Source organism: Equus quagga, chromosome 3 (genome assembly GCF_021613505.1).
Source record: "Equus quagga isolate Etosha38 chromosome 3, UCLA_HA_Equagga_1.0, whole genome shotgun sequence".
Taxonomy (NCBI): Eukaryota; Metazoa; Chordata; class Mammalia; order Perissodactyla; family Equidae; genus Equus; species Equus quagga.
This window is the reverse complement of record NC_060269.1, coordinates 40,250,334-40,276,574: the sequence shown is the minus strand read 5'-3', so window position 1 is coordinate 40,276,574 and position 26,241 is coordinate 40,250,334. Positions and strand designations below refer to the sequence as shown.

The window sequence follows — 26,241 nt, the reverse complement described above, 5'->3', positions numbered from 1 at the left end:
GGACGCAGAAAAAGGGAATTGGCTCGGTTTGAAGGTTTACTCCTGAAAACGCGTCCTCCTTGCCAGTCCTGTAAACACAAAAGCAAACTCTGTCCCTTCAGGGGAAGTGACTTCCGTTTGATGGGACAGAGAGAGGCCAGCCTCCATTATAGGACAGCTCATGATTAAAAGCAGTCGCAACTCCTGAATATGAAAGAGGAAAAAATCTCTGCGTTTGCTTGGATTCTGACAAATGAGTCAACTACGACACAATCAGCGCTGAAAATGATGAGAAATTACTGTCTCTCGGGGTCTTATTTTTTACTCTGTAAAATAGGTTGGGGCAAGGAGTCTCCCCCTTCCTCCTTCCCCCTTTTCCACTCTCCTTTCCTTCTAGAAACTTTTGTGTACCAGGCACTAGACTGAGAACAGAAAGTTGGAAATATGGAGTTTCTGCTCTCAAGTGCCTTACAGACCAGTGAGGGGGGGAGGTGGTGGGGGGGGAGCTGGGGGGGGGGGGGGGGGGGGGGGAGTGGGAAGCCAGGAGGAGATCAACAATTTCAGTGCATCCTGAAATTGCTATGATAGACTGTAGGCGCCCAGGGTTGCCAGAACATAAAAGCAGGTTTTAAATCATGCTGGAAATCAAGGAAGACTTCCTAAAGGAGGCTGCATTTTGAGTTTTAAAGACTGAGCAGGCATCAAGTAGAATGAAGAGAAAGGCACGGGGAAGATCTGAACTTCTGTATGTCCGCCACAGGCAGGGGAGAGGAACAAAGGTGAGAGATGAGGTTATCCAGGGTGGCAGGCAGGCGGTTGGCAAAGGTCATATCTGCTAGGCTCAGGGATTTGGCCTTTGTCTGGAAGCTGCGGGGATCCTCTGAAGGATTTTAAGCAAAGGAGTGACTTGATTAGATTTGTGTTTGAGGAAGATAACTGTGAAGGGCATATGGAAGGAGGCCAGCCTAGGACAGAAGTGAAGGTGGGGCTGGGATGGATAGCAAAGACCCCAAAGATGTTAGAGAGGGAGAACCTTTAGTATTTGATCCCTGGTAACAAGGAGAGATGCGGAGCTGTAGGCTATCACCCAGGTTCTGACGTGAGCAACAGAGTAGATAGAGGGAGCCATTCTCCAAGAGAGGAAAATGGGGAAGGAGGGGAAAATGGGACCAGAGAAATGATGCATTGAGTTTAGACAAGTTGAGTTTGTGGTTTCTGCGGGATATCCAAATGCAAATATCCCAGCAGGCAAGACAGCCACAAGGATCTGTAAGGTATCTGGGGCATTATGGACTAGCAATACAAATTAGACAGCTGTCCTCTTATAAGTAGAAGGTAAATAATGGAGTAGAGAAAAATGCACTTAAGTTTGCTAGGGCTGCCAGAACAAAGTACCACAAGCTAAGTGGCTTAAACAGCAGAAATTTATTGTCTCACAGTTCCGGAGGCTGGATATCCAAGATTGAAATGTCGGCAGGGCCAGGCTTCCTCTGACAGCACTAGGGAGGATCTGTTCCAGGCCTCTCTCCTTGCTTCTGGTCGTTTCTTGGCTTTTGGCAGGATAACTCCAGTCTTCACATGGTGTTCTCCCTGTGTGTGTGTCCAAATTTCCCCTTTCCATAAGGACACCAGTCATACTGGATTGGATCATATTCCGGTATGATCTCGTTTTAACTAATTACATCTGCCCTTATTTCTAGCTCCTATTTGGAAATTACCCTATTTCCATAGGAAGTCACATTCTGAAGTAATGGCAGGATTTCAACAGATGAATTTAGGGGAGACACAATTCAACCCATAACATTCACAGAGTGTGAACCGAGTTATTAAGAGCAGGACTGGATATGGAGATGAAGAGAAACACCAGCTTTAAGTCGGCAAAGACAGCAGATATGGATGGAAACTGAGAGAAAAATGGTTAGAAAGGTACGAGAGGGGTGACCCACAAACAAGGGAGAGAAATGTATAAGAGAGATGTGATTCACTTTGCCAAATGCTTGAAAGGTCAGGCAAGATAAAGCTAGAAATTGCCCATTGCCTTTGGCGATGTGACAGTCATTGGACCAGATGGTCAGAACAATAGATGAACTTCAAAGGGCCCATTTAGCTCTAACATTTTATGACTTTAAAAGCATTGTCCAGGCAAACTCATTGCGAGAAACCAGGTGTGGTGGATATTTGTTTGAGTCTTGTCTTCCATGCCATAACCTGCTTTCTCAGCCTCCCTTGCAGTGAGGGCTTGAAACTGTGACCTAGGCTCTGGCAATCAGGTGGATAGACACCAGACTTCAGTTTGGGAGAAAGCAATATGAGAAAGCAGACTCCAGGGAAGCCATTTTCTGTGAGGTCGTAGGGCCTGGTGGAAAGACATGGAACCACAAGGCCAGCAGGGGCAAGGTCCTAGTAGATGTCCTTCAGAGTGTCTGTGGCGCCTGTGCCCAGACGAACATTACTAGGGCTCATTCTGGAACCATCTGGTGGTATCATTGAGGCATTGTTCTCAGCTGGGTAGCCTCTGAGACTAAATCTCTGTATTTCTTGGGGATTCTCTGAGCTACTTAATCTTCTTCTTCTTTTTGTTAATAACTGCATTATTGACATAGAATTCACATCCTAGAAAAGTCATCCATTTACAGTGTACACTTCAGTGGTTTTGTAGTATACTCACAAGGTTGTGCAACCATCACCACTATCTAATCCCAAAACATTCTCATCACCCCAAAAAGAAACCTCATAAACACTAGTGGTTATCCTCTCTCCTCCCAGCTTACGGCAACCACTAACCTACTTTCTGTCTCTATGGATTTGCCTATTCTGGACATTTCATATAAATCAAATCATAGAATATGTGGCCTTGTGTGTCTGGCTTCTTTCACTTAGCAAAATTTTTTTCAAGGTTTATCTATGTTGTACCATGTATCAGTATTTCCTTCCTCTTTATTGCCAAATAATATTCCATTGGATGGATATACTACATTTTGTGTATCTGTTCATCGGTTGATGGACATGTGGGTTGCTTTCACTTTTTGGCTAGTACGAATAATGCTGCTATGAATATTTACGTACAAGTTTTTGTATGGACATATATTTTCATTTCTCTTGAGTGAGTATCTAGGAGTAGAATTGCTGGGTCATGTGGTAATTCTATGTTTAACATTTTGAGGAACTGCCAGACCATTTTCCAAAGCAGTGACATCATATTACACTACCGCTAACAATACATTAGAGTTCCAACTTCCTAGTGGGTGTGAAGTCGTGTTTCATTGTGGTTTTGATTTGCATTTCCCTAATGACTAATAACATTGAGTATTTTTCCATATGTTTATTGACCATTTGTGTATCTTTGAAGAAATGTCTATTAAAATTCTTTCCCATTTTAAAAAATTATTTTAAATTGTGGTTAAATATATAACATAAAATTTACCATTTTAACCATTTTTAAGTGTACATTTCAGTGGCATTAAATACATTCTCATTGTTGTGCAACCATCTTTTTTTAATTGCCTTTTTTAATTTATCTTTTTTTTTTAAAGATTGGCACCTGAGCTAACAACTGTTGCCAAGATGCCAATCTTCTTCTTTCTTTTTTTTGCCTCCCCAAATCCCCCCAGTACATATTGTATATTTTAAATACTAAAATATTGTATATTTTAGTTGTGGGTCCTTCTAGTTGTGGCATGTGGGACGCGACCTCAACATGGCCTAATGAGTGGTGCCATGTCTGTGCCCGGGATCCAAACCAGCGAATCCCTGGGCTGACGAAGCGGAGCATGCGAACTTAACCACTCAGCCACAGGGCCGGCCCCTAACTTATCTTTCATTGTTGAATTTTTCATTCTGAATACAAGTCCCTATCAGATATGTGATTAGAGAATATTTTCTCTCGTCCTGTAGGTTGTCCTTTCACTTTCTTGATAGTATCTTAATATTCTTTCATAAATTCCTTTTATGCTCAACCTAGAGTAGTTTCTGTTGTCAGTAGCTGAGAACACTGACAAATACACTGGGTTCTGTTAAATACCATCCTTTTATATACATTTTTTTTCTAGAACGACCTGTCTCATATCACATCTTCTATCCAATATTATCTTAGAACTTCAATTTTCTTTTTCTAAAATTTTTCCTATTCTATCTGAATCCCACCCACACCTTACATTTCCTGAGCAGAGCCCCAAAGTATCAATGACCACCACTAACACAACTAAGAGCATAGCTAGGGCAGCCCTCCCATTTATTTCCCACCTTTATCCAATCCCAACCCAGAACTCTGGCAGTCATGTGCAGTGCCTGCCCTCTCTCCAGACTCCTCCCACTCCACTCCTCCCTTTCCTCTGTCATATTGTCATAGCCACTGGGATCTTACGAATGAGATCAATGCCCTTTTTTATCTTGCATTCATTCTCAGTGCCCGGGACAAGGCTTTGCAAAAACTTGGAGCACAATAAATGCATGTTAAGTTGAGTTGAATCTTGTGCCCTATTTCCTTAATTTTATTTTTTTATCCTAAAATAATATTTATACAGTCCTTGATTTTAAACTTTTTTCTTGATGGCCACATTTGGGTGATTGAGCTTGAAATTGGGTTGCAGGGCAAATCTCTGGTGTTCAACTTGTGACTGGAAGAGTGGAATTCTTTGGGGAATTAACTGGAGGAGTTTGTGAAAGCTTCACAGATAAAGTTATCAGGACCCAAAGAGGAGCTAAAGGGCATTATTTGGGGCATCACGAGTCTAGAGTGAATGCATTTCCTACCAGATTTTCCTGGTGGATTGGGTTTCATGCCCGCCACTACTCAATGCTTTGGGTCTCCTTAATCTTTCTAAGCTGTCTCTTCTCCCCCCGCTTTGCTCTTGTACCTGTACAGAAATCTTAACCTCTTCAGATTAAGGGCTAACTGAAAGGCACCTGTTTGAAATAGCTGGACAGAGCCTGTGTTTATCCAGTCATAAATCCAACCAATGTTTACTGAGCACACACTTCATGCAAGGTGCTGCCCTGGGCACAGAGAGGACCAAGATTCATTTCCTTTAACAAGGAGTTGGATGATTAACACGGGAGTCAAGAGAAATACAATTAACTATAATCCAAAGTGGAATGGACCGCCAATAAAAGAGGAATTAAAAACTGTTCTGAGGAGTCAAGGGGAGAAGAAATCACCCACTTTTCAAGTAGTGGGAAAGGCCTTGTGGAGAAGGCCAAGAAGGAGAGCTGGGCTTTTGCTTAGAAAGTTGGGACCTCTAAGCCATAATCCCTGCTCTCCAGTAGCCAGCTCCCAAGCTAGTTGGGATGACAGTCATGTATACAAGTGGTTGCAATTCAAGACTATATATGATAAGATCAAGTTGAAAGAATCACAGAAAAGTGAAAGATCACATTTTATTAGAGTAACCACGAAAGACTTTATAGAAGGGTGGGCTTAGGCCCTAAAAGATGGAGAGGACTTATTAAAATGCATGTTTTAAATAAAAAGCAATTAAAAGCCCTAGAAAATTTGTAAAACCCAGCAAAGTATAAAAAATAAAATAGGGGCTGGCCCAGTGGTATAGTGGTTGAGTTCGCACACTCTACTTTGGTGGCCTGGAGTTTTCAGGTTCGGATCCTGAGTGTGGACCTACGCACCACTCATCAAGCCATGCTGTGGCGCATCCCATATACAAAATAGAGGAAGATGGGCACTGGTGTTAGCTCAGGGCTAATCTTCCTCACCAAAAGAAAAAAAAAACAAACAAAATAGAAACCATCTATGGACCCACTATCTGCAGATAAATACACTGCCAGACAGATAATATGCTTAATAATCATTCGTGATGTGGATAAATGAATAAATGACATTACTATTTATTGTCTCTCTTTTTTCCTTGTGTATATTTTTACTATATACGTAATTTTGGAACCTGCGTTTTTAAAACATAAAATGTGCATTTTACATCAGTAAAATTATTTGAAAATACATATTTAAACAGCTGAAGAATATTGCAATAATTGATATTTATGCAACCAACTTCCACAGTGTTCACATTTAGATTGTTTCTAAATTTCCAATTCTTATAAATAAAACTTCAATGAAATTGCTAAACACAAATCTTTGACCAGAGCTCTATATCCTCAGCATAGATTCCTGTAAGGGGAATTATCAAGTCAAGATGTAGTAAGATTTCTAGACCTCTCAAAAAAGTGAAATACTGCACAATTACTTTCTAGAAAGGTTGCACCAGTTTACATTCCCGTTAGCAATGCATGCGATTGAGGCACACCTCTACCAACAATGTTATTTTAAAAAATTTGTTCATCTGATAAGGAGAAAACAGTAACTCATTATTTTTAAATTTTGTATTTATTTGATCACTTGTGATATAGGACATTTTAAATATGAGCATTTCCATTAATATTTCCTTTACGTTGCCAGTTCGTGTTCTTTGTCCATTCTACTTTGGGGAACTTGAGGAGAATCTCCAGTTCTCTCAGTCAGTCTTGGTTGTCCCATGGCTGTCTTTGCGTGAGCATCCTGCCGTGGCGAGTGTGGTCTTAGTTTTTAGAGATACATTCTCATCGATTAATTTTTCTCTCTCTCCCTCCCTCCTTCTTCTTCTTTCTCTCTCTGTCTCTCTATCTCTCCCTCCCTCTTTTCTATCTCTTTTTCACAACATAGCCCCTAACACAGCCAATTACTTCATCTGGGGCTCAGTCAAAGAAATTGGTCTGTTGCAACACTGCAGGGAAAATTGGTGGTATTGCAATTGTTGAAAGACAATATGTCCAAATTGTCAGAGGCCATTTAGTCACTGCGACTCTCTTATTAAGTGTTGATTTGAGAACCTAACCTCCTCCTATGCCTTAAGGTTAAACTCCACAGTGTTGTCCTATGGACTCCTTAAGTTTCAACTAAACTGCACTTTCCTACCTTCGTGGTGTCTGCTCCTGCTGAGCCCAGTGTGGCCTCTTCTACATCTTCTGCAGTCCAATTCCTGCCTGTCCCTGATTACAAAGCTCAATGGTGGCCCTTTGATGAGGATAATCTCTTCCTCTGAATCCCATAGCACATCATATTTCACTTACAGTACTTCCAATCCCCCAGGTATCTGGTTATTTGTGCATGCAACCCATCTCCTTCATTACTTTATAACTCTTTGCGGAGTCTACTTGAGTAGGGTCTATGCCTTCTTTATGTCTGGATTCCTATAATGCAGTAGCAGAAACCCAAAAACATTTTACAAAGAAATGAAATGTCATTCAACAGAAACACTGGAAAAAAAATTGCTATTTTGAAAGGGAAAGCAAAGCTTAATTTTAAACGTCTTGATTGTGGTAACGTTATGAACTAGATTGTGTCCTCCACTCTGATTCACGTTAAAGCCCTAACCCGGATATTAGGAGTATTTGGAGATAGGGCCTCTCGGGATGTAATTAAAGGTTAAATGAGGTCAGATGGATGGGGCCCTAATCCAGTAATATCAGTGTCCATATAAGAAGAGGAAGGGACACCAGAGCTCTCTCTCTGCTTGTGTGCACCGTGAAAAGCCCACGTGGGGACACAGCAAGAAGCCTGCTATCTGCAAAGTAGGAAGAGAGTCCTCATGAGAACCTAACCATGTGTTGGCACCTTGATCTTGGACTTTCAGCCTTCAGAACCATGAGAAAATAAATGTCTGTGGTTTAAACCGCCCAGTCTTTGGCATTTTGTTATGGCAGCCTGAGCAGACTAATACTGTGGTAATGGCAAGATATTAGGAAGAAAGTCAGTCTAAACAAATGAATATTAATAACTCAATCAAAGAACTCACAGAATCTCATGGTGAGACCGTTTGGGAAGAAACACTAACGGGAGAATTGGGACACACACCACCTTTTGTCTCATCCTAAGAGGCACAAGATGCCCTTTTTTTCTTGCAGCCACTTAAGAGGAATGAAAACTGATAAAATTTACAACTGGAGTACACGGACTAAGAAACTGAATGGGGCTAAACAATTAATTCTAGGTCAAATATAAAGTAGGCAGAGGAAAATAAGCACTAAGATTGAAAAACAATTGGGAAGTTGACAAGGAAATTGCTACTGGCTTCCATTAGAGTAAGAGCATACTTTCTTGAAATGATGATATATTGATCTTCTTGGACTGATCCATTAGCCATAGGAACACGTTTCTGAGTCTCTAGGGACATTACTCAGTAGAGGCATCAGGCCATGTTACAGAACCACACACTACCTCAGAATCAAATATTCAGGAAGAACACACAAGAAAGCCAAGAAACAGAACAACTTTCTCTCTGGGGTCTTAATCACTGTTCTCAAGTCCTGGCCAAAAGCTCATTCATCATAACTCTGCATATTTTAAATATGTGTCATGCTTTTGAAGTTTTAAACAAAAAAATCTATCTTGGACAAAAGAAAAACAATAAAAACAAGCAAAGGAGTTTTTTAGAACTGTATCTCTTAGGACTATTGTGCTTTTGTGTCTATTCAATTCTTGCATTAGAGATTTTAAAAAAAGACATGAAAGTGTTTCTTTCAAAATCTCCTTTTATCCAACATATGGAGAAAACATGATGACAACTGAGTCATTTTCTTATTCTCTGCAATAGATTTCAATGTATTCTATTCCTAACTTTCAAACGCTTATATTCGATAGTTTTAAAAACAATAAACTTTTAATAACTACAAATTACAAACAGAAAGTACACAAATCTCAAGGCAACAGCTTAGTGAATTATCACAAAGGAACCACTACAGGGTAAACACCGTCTGGATGAAGAAATACATTACCAGCACCCCGGGTGCCCCCTCCCAGATGTAATTTGAGTTGGAATATGTTTTTTCATAAAAAATAATATTATAAATGCTAGTAGGTGCCCACATCTGGCAACAAAAGCCAAAAAGTTTTATGGACACGTTGTCCAGGGGCTAGAGGGACACCCCATTTACCAGGGACTTGTCTAATTTTCAGTTTCCTTAATCAATTGCACAGCACTCACGAGAATACAAATTAGTGTAACTGTCCAGCATTACTGGAAAGTAATTTTGTGATATGCATACAGATCCTTAAAAACATTTATATCTCATGCCCTAGTAATTTCAGTTTTAAAATCTTTCCCAAAGCAATATCAGAGATGTGGTCACGGGTAGATGTCCAGACAGGCTTGTAAGAGCAGCTGCTCTGGAATACCTCTGCCACTTCCTAACTGTGCAATCTGGGACAAAATATTTAACCAGCTGCTCTGTACCTCTGTTCCTTCATCTGTTAAATGGTAATAATAGTAAAGTTGTTACAAAGATTAAATTAGTTATGATGCATAAACAACTTGAAACAGTGCCTGTCACATAGTTAGCAATTCAACAAATGTTAAGTATTATTAGCTACTATCACAAAAACATTCATCACTGCATTATTCATAATAGGAGAAAATTTTGAAGCAAGATGACTGTCTAGAAACGGAGGGCTGAATACATACACTCCTGTGCATCCATACAAAAGAATATAAGGCACCCTGGGGGTATTGCACAGTGGTTAAGAACACACGCTCTGAGCCTGAGTGCCAGCCTGCCCCTGACCAGCTGTGAGACTCTCTCAGCCTCAGTTTCCTCATCTGAAAGTAGAGAATAATAATACCTTTCCCACAGAGTTAACTGGCTCGTATACATAAAGCTCTTAGAACAGTGCTCAGCATACAGTTGGGGCTTAATCAATGTTAGTCTCTCCATTTTAAGTTTGAGTGCTGTGCCTGATTGCCTGGTGATGTGTCACACACACAAAGCTTCCCAGTCAACAGCTGAGAAACTACGTGCCCTGGGAGGGAAAGGCGAGGGCCACAAAACCTAAATTCCCCTTGGAATTAATAGAAGGAATTATAGATACAAGCCTCGGCCTGGAAGCTACGTGCACGATCACCGTGTGAAGGAACTGGAAAGAGTTGTTCCACTGGCAGCACCAGAACGGGTTGCTTTGATTATAAGGAAAAAAGAAAGGCCCCCAAACAGAAACTCCCGCCACAGCAACAAACAAGTCTTGGCAAGAGAAAGGAGCTGGAACGGTTTTCCTAACCTCCAGTCCCCGGCTACCTCTTTTCTTCTCGGTGCCCCACTCCGCCTGCTCACTTTGGGCTTTTCGGAGACTACAGGACAGGGAATGGAGAAGACAGATTTACATCCACTCAGGGGAGGAGAGGTGCAATAGCAGCTTCCACTGAGAGAATCGGGAGCTGCTCTGATGTGACCCCCACCCACTCCTGGAGCTCTTGGTGGGGATGTAGACACAAGCTAGATGTGGTTTCTGGTGTCCATTCTAAAGCAGCAGATTGACAGCCAGCCTTGGAAACTCCGAAGGTATTAAGACGTTTCACTGACCCAGTAACCCCAATTCCTGGAAAGGACAAGGAATAGCCATTCCTCCGCGGAGCCCTATTCCACCCTGACCTCAGGGCCCTTCCTTATCAGCAGTTCGCCTCCCCCAAGGACCCTTGTCCTCCAAAGCCACACCAGAAGCTTGAGACACTCTTGGGTCTGTGTGCAGATGGCAGCCGTGGTGGGCATGGAGGCCAGCATTCCCTGAATACCCCGGGAAAGCAACGAGGAAGCCTGGGCAGCTGCCATCGGGCCCTCCCAGCCCTCCAGTGACGGCTCAGACAATGGCACCCTGCGTTCACTGCACGTGTTGAGTGTGGGAAGAGAGCTGCTTTTTTCAGGCCTTGCCACTATCTTTCCTTGTCACATGTCCAACGAGGCTTTTGGGGCTTGTAGGGTCACCACCACCTTATAGGGGTCTTTCCATTTTCTTTTCGTAATGGACCGGCATTAACTAATATTTATGCTGAGCCCTCAGTGTGCCCAGAACACAGAGTATCCAGAAGACATAGCAGGTATCCTTGCTGAGGATATATCTAAATGGGTCACATTTCTAAGAAATCACCGATTGCTGCTGTTTTCTTGTTAAAAATGCTCTTGAGATAATAGAACCATCCAGTGAGGAGCACAGGTCGAGAATCCTGGATCCTGAGGACCTTAGTTCTTGTCGCTTGGTCTCCAGTGGAATAACCCGTGGGTTGTGATATACCAAAGGGATTTGGCTCCCCTGGGTGTCCTGGAACTGAAGCGATTGCCCGGTTACCTGCGGAGCACTTGAAGCCATGGAAGGAGCTGGCCTCGTAGATTTCACAGGACTTTTGCAGCAGACACAGGCTCCTCAACACCATTTTGCTTAAGACTCTTGTATTTAAAATTAAATCACCCAATGCTGCAACTAGGAATATCTTGGGAAACTGTATAGATTTGAAACTATCCTAGAAAGCACACGAGTGCTCTTTATGGTACCTAGTTCTGAGGTCTGGTCAAAGCTTCAAAGTTCAATTTGAACTCTGTGTTTTTCCTTTCTGGGAAAGGTAGAAGTTGGAGGGAGGAAATATGCCCGGTGAGAACGCTGTCCTTGGAGGGTCCCTGGTGGGAATCTCAGTTAGGATATATTTAGCTCCTTAACACATCAAAGAACACACATTGGAGGCTGCCTGCCCTGATGGGGTTTGTCCTGAGGCTTTGAGGGTGCTACAGATTTAAATATCTTCCTCTTACACAGCCCTTAAGGATAGAGAGCATTTTCCAAGTTAGTTCCAGAGACTGGTGTCAAGAAGCATATCTGATGTTTGTAAAGTCAAAGGTTGGCCCTTTGTCTTCTTGTGGTTTCTAGAGTCAACCGTTTGAGGAATTTCACTGAAATTCTATTTGCGCAACAGCTGAAAATGTGAAGGGTGTCATTCTCTTAGTGTCAACTTGTCAGGTAGGGCACTAGCAGGCTGGGGCTGAGAGAGGGCAAACGCACCTGGTGGTTAAAGACCTACATACCAGGAACTGCTCCTCTTGAAAAGCTCACCAGGACTCCCACTGTGATAACGGATAGTGTTCCCAGCAGGTGTGGCCTGAGGTGAGATGATGCATATCTAAATGCCTCCTCAGGGCTTCCCGGGGGATGAAATCCCAGTCTACGTTTCTGATTCGCTTTCCATCCTTTTTGATGGGTCTCTTTAACATCCTGGATGAAACATAGCATGCTTATTAAGTGTGGGGGATGGCGTGAGTTTGCCTCATTTGAACAGTTAAATATACAGAAAATATGGGGAATGCAAGGGATTATGACGCAAATCAAACTGGGGTTCCGTTGCTCTACTTCGGGAGGCCTCGGGAGAGCCAAGGTCACAGGCTCTCTGTTCCTTAGCCATCAGCATGGGCTAAACTTTCTAAACTTACACATGTCAGTCTGTGGTGTGCATATGCTTTTTAGTCCACACTCCGGGCCCCAGATTTGCTTCTAGCTCCAGCCCTTGACTTGCAGGTTCATGCTTCTGTAATTTATAGAACATTTAAATGTTTTCTGCTTGGTACCCTCTTCAGCACCATCTAGAAACCTCAATCAGAATGCATGAGGTGGGCCACCTGAGAGGGAAAGGGGATGACTCCATGCCAAATATATGGAGGGCCGCCTACATGTTCTATCTTTTCAATCCTCGTAACATCCCAGTAAGGTAGACGTGATTATTCCCATTTTCAGGTGAGGAAAACAAGAACCAGAGACGTTCAATAACTTGCCCAAGGTCTTAGTCACTAGAAACCAGTAGACCTGGGATTCAAGTTCAGCTCTGTTTGAGCTAAGTCTTGGTACATCCATGGGATATTCTACCTTCATAAAATTATGATGAAAATTTTGAACAAACACAAAAGTAGATATAGTAGTACAAGGGATCCCTAAATAGCCATCACCGAAATCAAACAATTGTCAAGATCTTGCCACATTTGCTTCATCCTTATGGGACAATTTTCTTTGGTTTCATTTTCTCTCAGTTCCATCTCATCCAGGATCATTCATTCACTCACATGCTGGGTTTTAACCAGACTAAACAGCCAGCTGTTCCCTGAATACTGTCTCTTGCCTCTGGACCTTTGCACATGTGATCCCTTTGGCTCAGTGGTTTCCAATCCTGGTACACTGATGTCCACAAGACCCACCACTGACTAACCAAATCAGAAACTGCTAGCACTAGTCACCCTTCCCTCCGTGTCCGTTTGACGCACTCCTCCTCAGTCCTCAAGACTCCCTTCTAGTATCATCTCTCCCTCTACAGATGTCCCAAGTCTGGCTAATGGTGCTCCCTCCCACCCTCGCACAGCACCTTGTACAAATATGCATCCTAACTGCCCCACAGGAACTCACCAACAGACTGTGAATTCCTCTAGGGCCGGCATCACGGCTTTGAGCTCTATATCCCCAGGGACTTGCACATAGTAACTAGCGATCAGTAAATGTTCAAGTGAGAAAGGAAGAGGAAGAGGAAGAGAGCAGCAGGAGAGAAAGGGAATGAACGTCAAGTCACCTGAGTTCTTAACCCTACAGGTCTCCAGATGTGATTGGCCCCATAGCACCTCCTCTGCTGAGTGTTTGGCACAACCCAAGAGCTGCCTCTGTTGCATGGATACAGTGTGGGTCTTAAAATAGCCAGAAGGTTCGCAGAGAGAATAAGTAAGAAAATATGAGACTAACACCTGTGACCACACACAGAGCAGTGGACCCCAGGTGACTGAGAGCTGCTTTTTTTTCTTTCTGCCCCCATAAATTCCCTTTGGAAATTTTGCCTTGAGACAATAGTGTCTGTTTAATTCATATTCTAATCATCTTCAAACATCCAAAGGAGAGTCTAAGAAATGGGTACCTTCCTTTGTATAAAGTGTAAAGGAGGTGAGATTTGAATGTGTTACCTCCTGAGAAAATAAGAAGCATATTTTTTAAACCACACTCTCAAAGTAGGAGATTCCAGAAGAGTATTTCAGGCCCATCTATTAATTCTTGGATGAACCTTCAACATGGATAAGCATGATCAACAATGAGCTCAAAGCAGATTTCAAGCTTTGTTTTATTTATGCGTATGAGTCCCTGTGAGAGAGATCCTGGCAGACCTAGAGTCGTAGGTTAAGAGCTAGAACACACCTTGAAGACGTTGCCTCATGGACAGATCCGAAACCATGGCCCAGAGGGGATGTAGTTATCTGGGCCCACACGCTGGCCAGTGGTGGAGTCGAGACTAGAGCTTGCTGACGTCCAGCCCACTGTTCTTTCTGCTACACTGCATCCTCTCACCATTCCCTTTCTCTAAATGTCACAGGTAAACCAGAGAGGCGTTCAGCACACTTGGTCAGCATTTGGAACTACTGTTGAGTGCTGGTTGTAATCATAAGAAAAGAACTACTGTTTACTGAGTATTTGCTGTGTGCTGAGCACTGTGCAAAGAACTTATAGTCATGGCCACATTTAATCCTCCGAATGGTCCAGTGAAATAGATATCGCCACCCCCATCATCTAGCTGAGGAAGCTGAGGCTTAGGGAGACTGGGGACCTTGCCAGTATTATACAAGTCAACGGTAAAGGTGAGGCTTGAAACAGGATTGTCTGAATGAAAGCTCTATCTTTTAACTCTCGAGTTCTGTGGTTTCTGCTCCTGTGTGTCGTCCCTCATGGGGCACTGACCATGTAGCACAGGCCTACCAGTGTGGCAGGGCGGGCCCCAATGCCTCCCCTCAGCTGGCCCTCCCTGGCATTCTGCTCACTGAGGCAAGGCTGTTATTCTTCGGCACTCTCACCTACTTAAAGGCAGTGGCTCTTGGCTTTCCTTCCCAGCTGTCATTTAGCTCCCTGCAGGAGGTCATATTCTGGTGGCAGTGACTAGAAGGATTCTTAAAAAGCTATGAATCTGAATGCCAACTATATTCCACAGGAATCCTCATTTCATAACACGAGGCTACGTACTGTATGCCTTCCCAACAATTCACATTTCAGGTTACTTACTAGTTGTGTGACTTTGTGCAAGTTACTTAACCTCTCTGTGCCTCAGATGACTTCTTTGCAAAATGAGGACAATAACTGTTCTTTAAAGGGGTTAGCGAGGACCCAGTGAGATAACACATGCAAAGGCCTGGCGCATGGTAAGTGCTCAATAAATGAGACCTATTATCACTATTAGTATTTGTCATTGTCATAGTAGTTCATCCATACCGGCTTGCTTCTTAGGCTTCAAAAGCCCATAAGAACAGTCCTCAGTATTTAAAAGCTCTAGAAGAATATTACTTTTTATTGTAAATCTCCTATTTTAGCATTGGTTTATATGAATTCTGTATCTGAATTTCAGATACAGGAGCCTGGCGTGCCCACCGTCCTGTTCTTCGTCTTGCCCCCAGCTGGGGGTGCTTGTTGGGTGGGAATGTGAGAAGGCACTGACCTGAAGGAAGCCAGGATTTGTGAGGCCTGAGGCGGGAGGGCGCGATGATGCACACCTGTCCTGTCCATGCTGAGCCCCCACCCTGCCTCGGGCAGCAGTGGCAGAGTCGAAAGTTCTCTTCCTTAGCAAGACTGCTCCGCAGGGCAGTTCATCCCCCTTTCTTGGGCTCTTGGGCCACTGCGGGAGAGCTTGGCCTCACTTAGAAATTACCTGGTGTTTCTATACACCATGCTGGACATTCACGTTGTTTTGGTTCAAATTCATTTAAGAAATAACCTTTGCATCTGATTTAATTCCACCCGCAGCCCTCAAAATGTGTTGGCTTTAAAGGTGGTGTATTTGGATAGTAAATTCTGGAGATTAGGAGAGGTGGGGACATTTATAAAGCACTAGATTTATTAAAGTCCCATGATTCACCTTGAGCTTTATCTAAAAATTAAACCACACCTCTTCGTTTTTCCAGGCTCTTGTCCATATCGAACCTAGACTGTGAGTTCACCAACTTCATCCCATGAGGCTCATCAGAAAGGAAAGGACAGATTCTCTGATCAAAGCTGCCTTAGCGATTTTCTGCTCAGCAGGAGGCAGGAATTCCAAAGGCAATGCCCAGGGCTTGAGATGTTCCTTCCTCCTTGCCCCCTACTCTCGATCTGAATGACAGCACACCCTCTCCCTGGCCTCGCGTGTTCCTCTGCACTGAAAGATGTCTTACTCGGTGCCAAATGAGACATCCAAGATGATGAAATCGGGCACTGAAGTGGTGCCTGAACAGTTTTCTGCCGTCACTCATTCACACGCTGGCAACCAGAAGGAACCCCCAGGTGGGCTGGCTAAATCCATGTCAGGTTCCATTCCCATCTCACACGGTGTCCTCGGGCTCCACCGACTTCCCTCTTGGGTAGTCAAGGACAAACGCTCTAATCGCCTGCTCCTTCATTCCTGAGCCCCACCACACACCACCATAGTACCCTTTGAGCAATTTTATGGGGCAGTAAAACTTTACAGCCTGGCAGCGCTAAACCGTTCCCACATTTCTGAATAGAAATATTTATGACATACTTGACTACCGCGGTTTGCCCTTTGAAAATACCAGCAGATATTAGATCCTTTCAGATGGGGTCGACTGAGTTACACCGGCTAACAGCTGGCTTACAGAAACCCCACAGCGGCAGAGCTGAACTCCTGGCTGTGATCAGTTAACTTAGAAAATTAAACAGCCTTTGAGTCTCTCGTATGCTTTGCCACTTCCATGTTGCTTTTGCGTTCAAATCCGTCCTGCGTCTCTCCCTCAGTGTTTTGCTTCCCTGCTCCTTTCTTGCCTGGGTTCACAGAGATCACTATGAGCTTTGTCAGCAAATTCCGGAGAACCGATCATTTCTTTCCATCTTTGGCAGGCATAAAAAAATGAAAACCAGGAAAAAGCTAGCAACTCAGTCACAGCCTGTTTCTCCCAGAAGTGCCCAGGATTAACCAGCGAGCCCAGAAAAAGCATCATCGTCCTTACCTGTGTTCCATAATGGCCACTCCTGTGCCTCAGAGTCGGGCGCCAGCCTCCTCGGATGTGGAGACTCAGCTCTCTGCAGCCCGCAGACAATTGGGCCCATTATAGTCATCAGGCCTGTGACTTAAAGGGTGGCCCTTACAAAAATATAAACAGCTTGTCAGCACAAGCCAAGGGGGCGGGACTTCGGTATCAGGGGACAATGGGAGCCAATGACCACGCTCTTTGGGCTCTGTTAGCTTAAGATATTGTGTTTCATTCTGAAGTGGGGAGACCAGAGCGAGGAACACGAATAGGAGGGGCCAGGGTCCTCATCTTTCCAGCCCAGCGGCGTGAAAGGGGTCCAAGATGAAAAGTTTAATCACTGCCTGCAGAAGACCAGTTCCAAGGAGGAGTTTGTATACCTCGCACATAATATTTATTTTTAAAAGTTACAGAACATTTCTGTTGCATTAGCCATCTTTGGCCTTTCGGGGTTAATAAATGTAACACTCATTGAGGTAGATAAGAGTTTTTCAATCAAAGAACAAAGTTCAAGGAAAATGCTTTTATGACATGCTTATCTTGTTGTATGTAATATCTGATGAGAAGCAGCCTCTCCATCTGCAGAGAAAAGGCTTGATTTGATGGGGACAGCTTCAGAACCCAGAGAAATGGGCTTATTTTATTTCCCAAATATTAATGGTTCGCATTGATTTTTTTAAACGCTCACTTAATCTGATCACACTTACGCGACAAAGCAGAAGTTAGTTCACTGTATTTGGAAGAAGGACAGCGGTGGCTTTTTTTCTCTCTCCTGAACTTAACTAAATTCTCCTTTTAAAGCTACTAGGTCAGCTTAACCTTTCAATACCCTATGATAAAAACCAAGGACCAGAAAATAAACTGTGGCATTTTTTCTTTTTACGATTTCTAAATAATACACTGAGGTATAAATAAAGTTAAGAGCTATTTGGTTGAGTTGTGGCGTTGCATAAATTACAGGCGTACAAACTTTGAGAAAAGTGCAGTCATTACAGTTCGGAATAGTCTCATTATTTATAAAGGGAAGCACGGTAGCTATCAAAATTAACTAGCAGAGAAACAGAAGAATGTTGAAATGCACTCCTTTTCCACAAACTCTGTACCAAGCCCTTCTGGCTTTGATTATAAAAATAACAGTCCAAAGATACTATCCTTTCTAATTTATGTTAGTTTAAAAGTATTTATGATTCTGCCATTGATGTTTAATTTATATTAAAGCAAGATTCCTCTGGTACTTATTCCAAGTAGTGGTGGAAGCTGCTTCGGCTGTTCAGTTCCAAAGGAGCTGTTACATCTGTACTCACATGTCTCTTGATAGTTTTTTTTTTAGGGAAAGATTCGCCCCAAGCTAACATCTGTTACCAATCTTCCTTCTTTTTCCCCTCCCCGAAGCCCCACTGCATGGTTGTGTATCCTAATTGTAAGTCCTTCTAGTTCTTCTTTGTGAGTTGCTGCCACAGCATGGCAACTGGCAGGTGGGTGGGGTGGTTCTGCCACTAAGAAATGAACCTGGGCTGCCAAAGTGGTGAGTGGCACGGCTCTTGATTTTATTTTTTATTTTATTTATTTTTTTATCCTTTTTTTGGGGGGGGGAAGATTGGCCCTGAGCTAACATATTGCCAATCTTCCTCTTTTTTTTCTCCCTCCCCCAAACCCCAGTACATAGTTGTATATGCTGGTTGTAAGTCCTTACAGTTCTTCTATGGGGGATGCCATCTCAGCATGGCTTGATGAGTGGTGTGTAGGTCCGCGCCCAGGATCTGAACTGGCGAACCCCAGACCACCAAAGCAGAGCATATGAGCTTAACCACTACACCACCGGGCTGGCTCTGGCTCTCGATTTTAAAGTACAGGTTACCTTCTGGAAAAGGTCTAGTTTTCCTCTAAAGCGTTAAGATCTTGTCATTAAAAAAAGCCTTAGGACACCAAAAACATGAACAACAAAAGAAAAAAATAGAGAAATTGGACTTCATCAAGATTAAACACTTCTGTACATCAAATGACATTTATCTAGAAAATGGAAAGAAAACCTACAGGATAGGAGAAAATATTTACAATCATATATTTGATAAGGGTCTAGTATCCAGAATATATAAAGGACTCTTACTACTCAGCAATAAAAAGGCAAACGACCCAATTTAAGAATGGGCAAAGGTCTTGAATAGATGTTTCTCCAAAAATGATACACAAGCGGCCAACAAGCACATGAAAAGATGCTCAACAGCATTAGTCACTCGAGAAATGAAAATCAAAACATGAGATACCACTTTACAGTCGCTAGGACAGATATTAAAAAAATAAAATAAAAAGCGTTGAGGAGGATAAGGATAAACTGGAACCCTCATACATTGTTAGTAGGAATGTAAAATGGTTCAGCTGCTGTGGAAAACAGTTTGCAATTCTTCAAAAAGTCAAACATAGAATGACCACATGATCCAGCAATTCCACTCATGGGTGTATACCCCAAAGAACTGAAAACAGGTACTCAGACAAACACATGTGTACTCATGTTCATGGCAGCATTATTCACAATAGCCAAGAGATGGAAACAACTGAAATGCCCATCAATAGATTAGTGGATAAACAAATTGTGGTATGTACATGCAATGGAATAGTATTCAGCCATAAAAAAGAATGAAATACTGATATAGGTACAACATGGATGAACCTGGAAAATATTATGTAACTGAAACAAGTCAGACATAAAAGGTCACATATTGCATGATTCGATTTATATGAAATATCCAGAATAGGTAAATCCATAAAGATAGAACACAGATTGATGGTTGCCAGGAACTGGAGGGAGGAGGGAATGGGGAGAAACTGCTTAATGGATGTGGGATTTTATTTCAGAACTAGATAGAGGTGGAGGTTGCACCCCATCGTGAGTGTTCTATATGCCACTGAATTGTTCACCTTAAAATGTTAATTTTATGGTTTTTTTAAAAACTTTCAGTATCTTCTGAGTTCAACACGTGCCTTCCTTGAAAGGTTATCCCATGAGTTTATGAAGACTTTTTAAAAGATTTATTTAATTCACTCACTCATTCAATATTTATACATTGTTCAGCATCTATTAAGCCCCAGATACTGTGGGGCAGCTGAGTGCTAGGAGACCCACTTGTACTCTCTCTATTAAAGGTGAGAAAGGACAGGATCACCTAATGGGGAAAGGAAAATTGCAAACAGGATGAGAGAATTAATGTTTGGTAAATGGCTGCTGCACCAGCCCTGGTGGTCTAGTGGTTAAGACCCAAGCACTGTGGCCCGGGTTCATTTCCTGGTCAGGGAACCACACCACCCTCTGTCACCCATCTGTCACCCATGGTGGACAGGTTTCAGTGGAACTTGCAGACTAAGACTAGGAAGAAGGACTTGGCCACCCACTTCCGAAAAAATTGGCCATGAAAACTCTATGAATAGCAGTGGAACATTGATATATCACGGAAAGGTGAGAGGATGGCACAAAAAGACCAGGCAGGGTTCCTCTCTGCTGTACACAGGGTCATTAGGAGTTGGAATTGACTCGACAGCACTCACAACAACAACAAAATGGCTGCTACATGCTATGTCATCTCATGCTTGATCTCATTTACTATGCAAAACCACTTGGAGTGGTGGTGGTGGTGGTGGTGGTGGTGGTGGTGATGGTAGGAATAATTACTCCCGTTTTACAGATACAGGAACTAAGAGTCAGAGAATTTAAATTCCCAGAGTCAGCAACCTGTAGGCAATGAAGCCAGGTTCTTTCTAGTCCATCATGCTGCCCCCTGAGCAGAGGCATGTGAAGAACTAAATCCAATGGGGAAAAGATGTTTCCCAATGCAAAAGGAAAAATCAATAAAGGACTAAAATTTATTAAGAAGCATTTTAGATGTCAGAAAGAGCAGTGTGGCTTTCTTTCTAGCGGGGTGAAGACACAAACCAGAGAAAAAAACAAAACTAATAGTCAAACTTTTACTCAGAAAGTTTCATTTTCAGCAAACAATCATAGAACTTTAGAAACAGAGGGATTTTCTAGGTAATCTGACCAGATAGCCTCATTTTTCAGATGGGAAATCCAACGCCTTGCAAAATTAAGTGACATGCCCAGAGTTATACAGCAAGACAGTAGCAGAGCCAGGGCTAGGGTCCAAGTCTCTTAATTCCTTGTCCAGGGTTCTTTCTACTACGCCGTATACAAAAAAAACGAAGAAACCGCTATCATGTCAACCTTTTACTGAGTAGATCGTCATTGTCTGCTTCTCCATAGTAGTAGTAGACATAATTCCTATCCTCTATAAACTCCGAGTATAATGACCTACAGAATACATTTGACATTCCTAGTGAGTTTACTATTTCTTTCATCATATATTTTGTTTAAAACCAGTAAAGAAGAGAGAGAGCCACAATTTATAATCTGGGAAGGATTATATTTGAAGTCAGTTCATTTTAACCCAGTAAACCTCTTGGAAAATTGGAACAGGAAATGAACTGAGAACAAGGTGGAGGAGGCTTTGAAAACATAGAAGGAAGACTTTGCCAGGAATTTCATCAAGAAAACACAACTACGTAGGACTGAAACTCTGACAAAGCTGTTCCACACATTCCTCAGGTCTATTTCTTTCCTGACCATCATATCCCTTGGCATTGGTCTATTGCTATTATTAAAAATAATATACAAAATAATTATAGAGGGAGATGTGTGTTCTTTCAAAAGATGGGGAGATGACATCACTACTTTCTAAATTGCAAACCATTAGATTATACAATTCAGAAAATTGCTATATACCCTTCGAGAATGCTCATCATCCAATTAAAATTTTACCCTTGATCCAAAACAGCTACCTCTTAGTCACCCACCTCTTGGCAACCTGAAGCTTCAATTACCCATAAGCAGAGCTTCACCCAACCCTTCTAAAGAGCTGAAGCCCCAATTAACTTAGGTCAACATCCCACAATCATTGTCAAGCCCCGGATTTGCCAATATACAAAACACTGTACCAAAGGGAAAATATTAAATTGTCTACTGATATTTTTTAAATAGCGATATACGCATAAAACTAGATTCTCACGGTAAGAGACCATGTAACAAATAACATGGCTAATGGAATTGGGTGAAGTCATAACAGAGGCCCTTTGGATAACATATGGATGAATGGTCAGACCCCTTAAGTCTTCTCAGATGATTCTGGAAAGTAAAATTTCTAAGCCTAAATTATATATTTTTTAAATCCTTTCTTTTTCAAGGAAATAAAAGGGATGCATAGGCAACATGGCTTAATAAAGAAGATAAGCTGAAACTCTAACCATCAGTGACAATGAAGGACTTGGTAGATAGAAGGAATGAAAGCTACAGTCTTTCTTGACTTTGACAAGGCTTTTAACTTTGTTCTGCTTAGCTGTTTCTCAATACATTGTAAGTTATGAGTAAAAATCACTCACTCTAATATCAGCCCACAAACTGTTAAAGAAACGAACAGTTCTAAAGTCATTCCTTTCAACAACCATCCTCAAAGGCATTTATTCTCTGCAGATGAGGCAATTTATAACTAATTATGTGGATGTCCCATATTTATTATTCTATATGACTTCTTTGTACTTTTCTAAGAAAGACAGCGAGGATAAAGCTGCAAGTCAGGCTTCACATGAAACTGAGCCGGGAAGAGGACTCTGCCAACCACACCTCAACATGAATGTACTTTTATTTTTCTAATCGTGCTGATGGATTTTTATAAGTCTTCTATAGTCTTTTGCTCTGTCCTCATGTGACCAATGGCCCACATTTACAAAACAATGCCTAAAGTTAGGCTGTAGCCATGGAAAAGAGCAGTATATTGACTTATATGGTAGACCAAACAACGGTCTTGGGCCCATTTGCCCATCACCCAGCCCATTGAGCTAAACCATGACAAGCTTCAACGCAACAAATTAGTTTTCAATTAGTTGGTGAAGACCATGAGAGGATTTGCTGAAAACCCGGTTCAGAATGAATCCCAGACCCATAATAAAGGGTCATTCTAGATCCAAGAGTAAAGCAGCGTTTTCACCAATAATCCAAATGATGGAAGAAAATGTACCATTAATTTTGAGGAAGTACAAGCTGAGACACCTCTTCAGAAGTGGGAGCAGAACATAGTAATAATGGTAATAGTAAGTATACCACATCTGCTATCCACCAGGCACTGTTCGACAAGTGTTTAGGTGTATTAACTCATTTAATCCTCCCAGCCAACCCTAGGTGGTAGGTGCTCTCACTCATTTTACAGATTAGGAATTGAAGCTTAGAGAAGCTAATGAACATTCATCTGTGTGGAAGTGGTCAAATACCAAGAGAATAAAATTCTAACAGGATTAGTCCAGAGAAGAAAGAAGAAACAGCAGAAATAAGATATGAGGGTAGAACTAACTAAAGATACTAAGGAACAGAAATACCTGGGGGCCCTGCATTAGTTTGCTGGGGCTGCCGTAGCATATTACTACAAGAGTAAAACAACAGCCATTTACTGTCTCACGGTTCTGGAGGCTGGAAGTCCAAGATCAGTGTGTCAACATGGTCGAGTGAGGGCTCTCTTCTGGGTTGCAGACTTCTCGCTGTGTCCTTTCGTAGAAAGGGCAAGAGAGCTCTCTTGGGTCTCTTTTATGAGGGCCTTGATCTCATTCATGAGAGCTCTGCCCTCATGACTTAATCACCTCTCAAAGATCCCGATTCCTAATTCCATCACATTGGGCATTAGGATTTCAACATATGAATTCTGGCAGGACACAAACATTCATACCATAGCAGCTTCTTTTATTCCACATTTTTTTGAGATTCATCCATGTGGTGGGTGTATCAATAGTTCATTCCTTTTTATTGTTAAATGGTGTTCCATTACATGAACATACCACAATTTGTTTATTTACTCACTTCTTAAAGGATTTTTATTTTTATTTTCTTGCTGAGGAAGATTCGCCCTGAGCTAATACCTGTGCCAATCTTCCTCTATATTATACATGGGTCACCACCACAGCATGGCCACCAATGAGTAGTGTAGGTCCATGCCTGGGAACCAATACTGGGCTGCCGAAGAAACGGAGCATGTTGAACTTAACCACTAGGTCATGGGGCTGGCCCCTTAAAGGAATTTTAATAGCTGAATTCATTTGATATTCCAAAATTAGGGGAAACGCGAGAGAATACAAATGGTAATTTCTCTGAATCTAGGTTCTCCTCTTTCTTTCCTCCTTCACTCTCCCCACACCTCACCTCCAAGTTACCTTCATATGCTCAGGCCCATACTCACACTCCTTTCCCCAGCCCTCATTCGCTTAAACCATTGGCCCAGTGCTGGCCATTTCACCCCAAGTGAAGGGTCCCTGTGGGACACCAGTTGAAGCCTAATTTAGTTACCCAGGCTTCTCGTCAGCCTCTCCCAGTGCCTGCGCTTCTCTCCACGTCTACCTGGTCCCCCACAGCCCTGATCCCACTTGCAAACCCTGTTTATTTCTTTTGCCCCTTCTGAGTCTCTGACTTCAACTCTCTTACACTTGGATAGGATCCACTGCCTCTTCTCCAACATCCATGCTCCATTCACCTCACCCAGAAAGCACTGTATCATTGGCCTCAGCCCGCCTCTGTTCGGTCTTGGGTTCTGCCAAGTGTATTCCAGTTATTTAACTAAAGGAGGTAGTGTGGTAGTGCTTGAGGGCACCGACCCTGGAACAGGCTGACACGTACCCGCTGTGATTTGGCGCTGGACCTCTGTTTCCTTATCCAAAAATTGGGGACAATAATTGTCCTACTTCATACGACTGTCATGAGGATTAAATGAAATATATTTGCAAATAATTTAGAACAGTGTTTAGCAGAGAGTAAGCATTATATACACTTTCTATAAAATAAATTGATAAAAATAAATGTTCAAGTGCTCTTTCTCACCACAAAGAATTCTTGCGTTCATAGATTTATTCATTCGAAGATTATTTATTGAGGATCTCTGTGCAAGGAACTCTTCTAAGAGCCGGGGAATAAAGCAGCAAATATAATATACACAAATTACATTCTACTAGGGGAGACAGAAAATACTCCAATTAACAACTAAAAGCATAGACTGTGTCTGATAAGCACCATGGGGAAATATAAAACAGCCTAGAAGGAGGATTGGGAATTTCCAGTTGGGTTTGAGTGGGCCAGGCTGAACTGGATTGCTGAAGTCAGGATGATCAAGGAAGGCCCTGCTGATAAGGCCCCCTTTGAGAACAGGCGTGAATGGTCTCAGGGAGTGTACCATGGGGCCATCTAGGGAAGAAGCATCCTTGGCAGTGGAAATAACAGGTGCAAAGGTCCAGAGGCCCCTGACACTTAGTTGTTAGCAGCTCTTGTAGATTGGCTGACTGTGGTTGGGCACCATATGTCGAACGTTCATTAATTTCCTTTGTTCGACTTGCATTCTCTTGACCTTGATGTACTCTTTTTCCCCCAAAACGTTTAGAGAGTCACACTTTGCTTGTGAATTTAGAGCATGCACACTGTAGCATGCAGATACAATGCCGGTTATAGTGGAGTCCAAATGAAATGAATTGGCCTCATGGTACTGTGCCTAAACAATCACCACAATGCTGGGATGCCTGGGGAGGACTGGGCACTAGGAACTCCCCTTGCTGTCCCCAGGGCTTCACAAGAAGACTGACCCCTTAGATCTGGGCTTGGCATCGAAAAGGGGATTCAGAAATAGTTGAGAGGCTTAGCAGAGAGTAACCAAGATAATAAAAGGATCAGAAAATAAATCCAGAGGGGACACTTTAGGAACTGAACATGCAACTATTTAGTTTGAAGAAGAGATGCTCATACGTTTTTACCCATTTCCTCTGAGAACAAACTGGAAAAACATAAGCTTAACTTGCAACATGATGACTTTAAGGATGTTTGTTTTTAAAAAACAGAGCCTCCTCATGGAAGCCTTGTTAAATACTGCATATTGTTTGATTCTCAGTCTCTGAAATCACTGAAATGAAGAGGACCATGAAAGAAAATTCTCCACCTGCAATTTTTAACCTTGCTGTCAGGTTAACTTGTTTCTAGAACTACGTCATCATGAAGTAATCAGTTACTTAAAAAAAAAAACTACAAAAAATAAGAAAGTTAGCTAACATCTCTCTAGAATTTTGCCTAACAGCAGAAAATCAGAATACGTTTTCTCCAAACATAGCTTCTTTGGTTTCCACTGAATCCACGTGGTACACTGAATCTGTCGTAAAACTATGCAATTCGATTAAAAATGTTTAAGCTTAAAGGTACCCATGGTCCTCATTATTGTGTTTTAGATGTATACGTGGTGGTGGCTGTTCAACTTACAGTGTTTTCTCCTTCTGTGGGATGGCTCTTCACACAGGGATGGCTCTCAAGGGAGCTGGTGTTTCTCTGCCTTTGAATGGACTCTCAGTTAGAGTTCCAATGTCTTTTTCAGTCACTCTTAGGTAATTAAAAGTCTTCTAAGCCCTTTGAATGCCAGGAGCAGTCTTATTTCTGTA

General features: G+C 42.3%; 1 protein-coding gene across 2 annotated transcripts in view; it reads right to left on the bottom strand.

Annotated features, from left to right (window-relative positions):
• Positions 1-16,845, bottom strand: part of TRIM2 (tripartite motif containing 2) — a 114,289-nt gene extending 97,444 nt beyond the window's left edge. The window contains exon 1 of one of the 2 annotated variants that reach the window (XM_046656120.1): positions 16,729-16,845. The gene's annotated coding sequence lies outside the window, so the exon portion shown is untranslated. The remainder of the gene's footprint in view (positions 1-16,728) is intronic. The other variant, XM_046656122.1, reaches the window with a different exon arrangement.
• Positions 16,846-26,241: the final 9,396 nt, after the last annotated feature.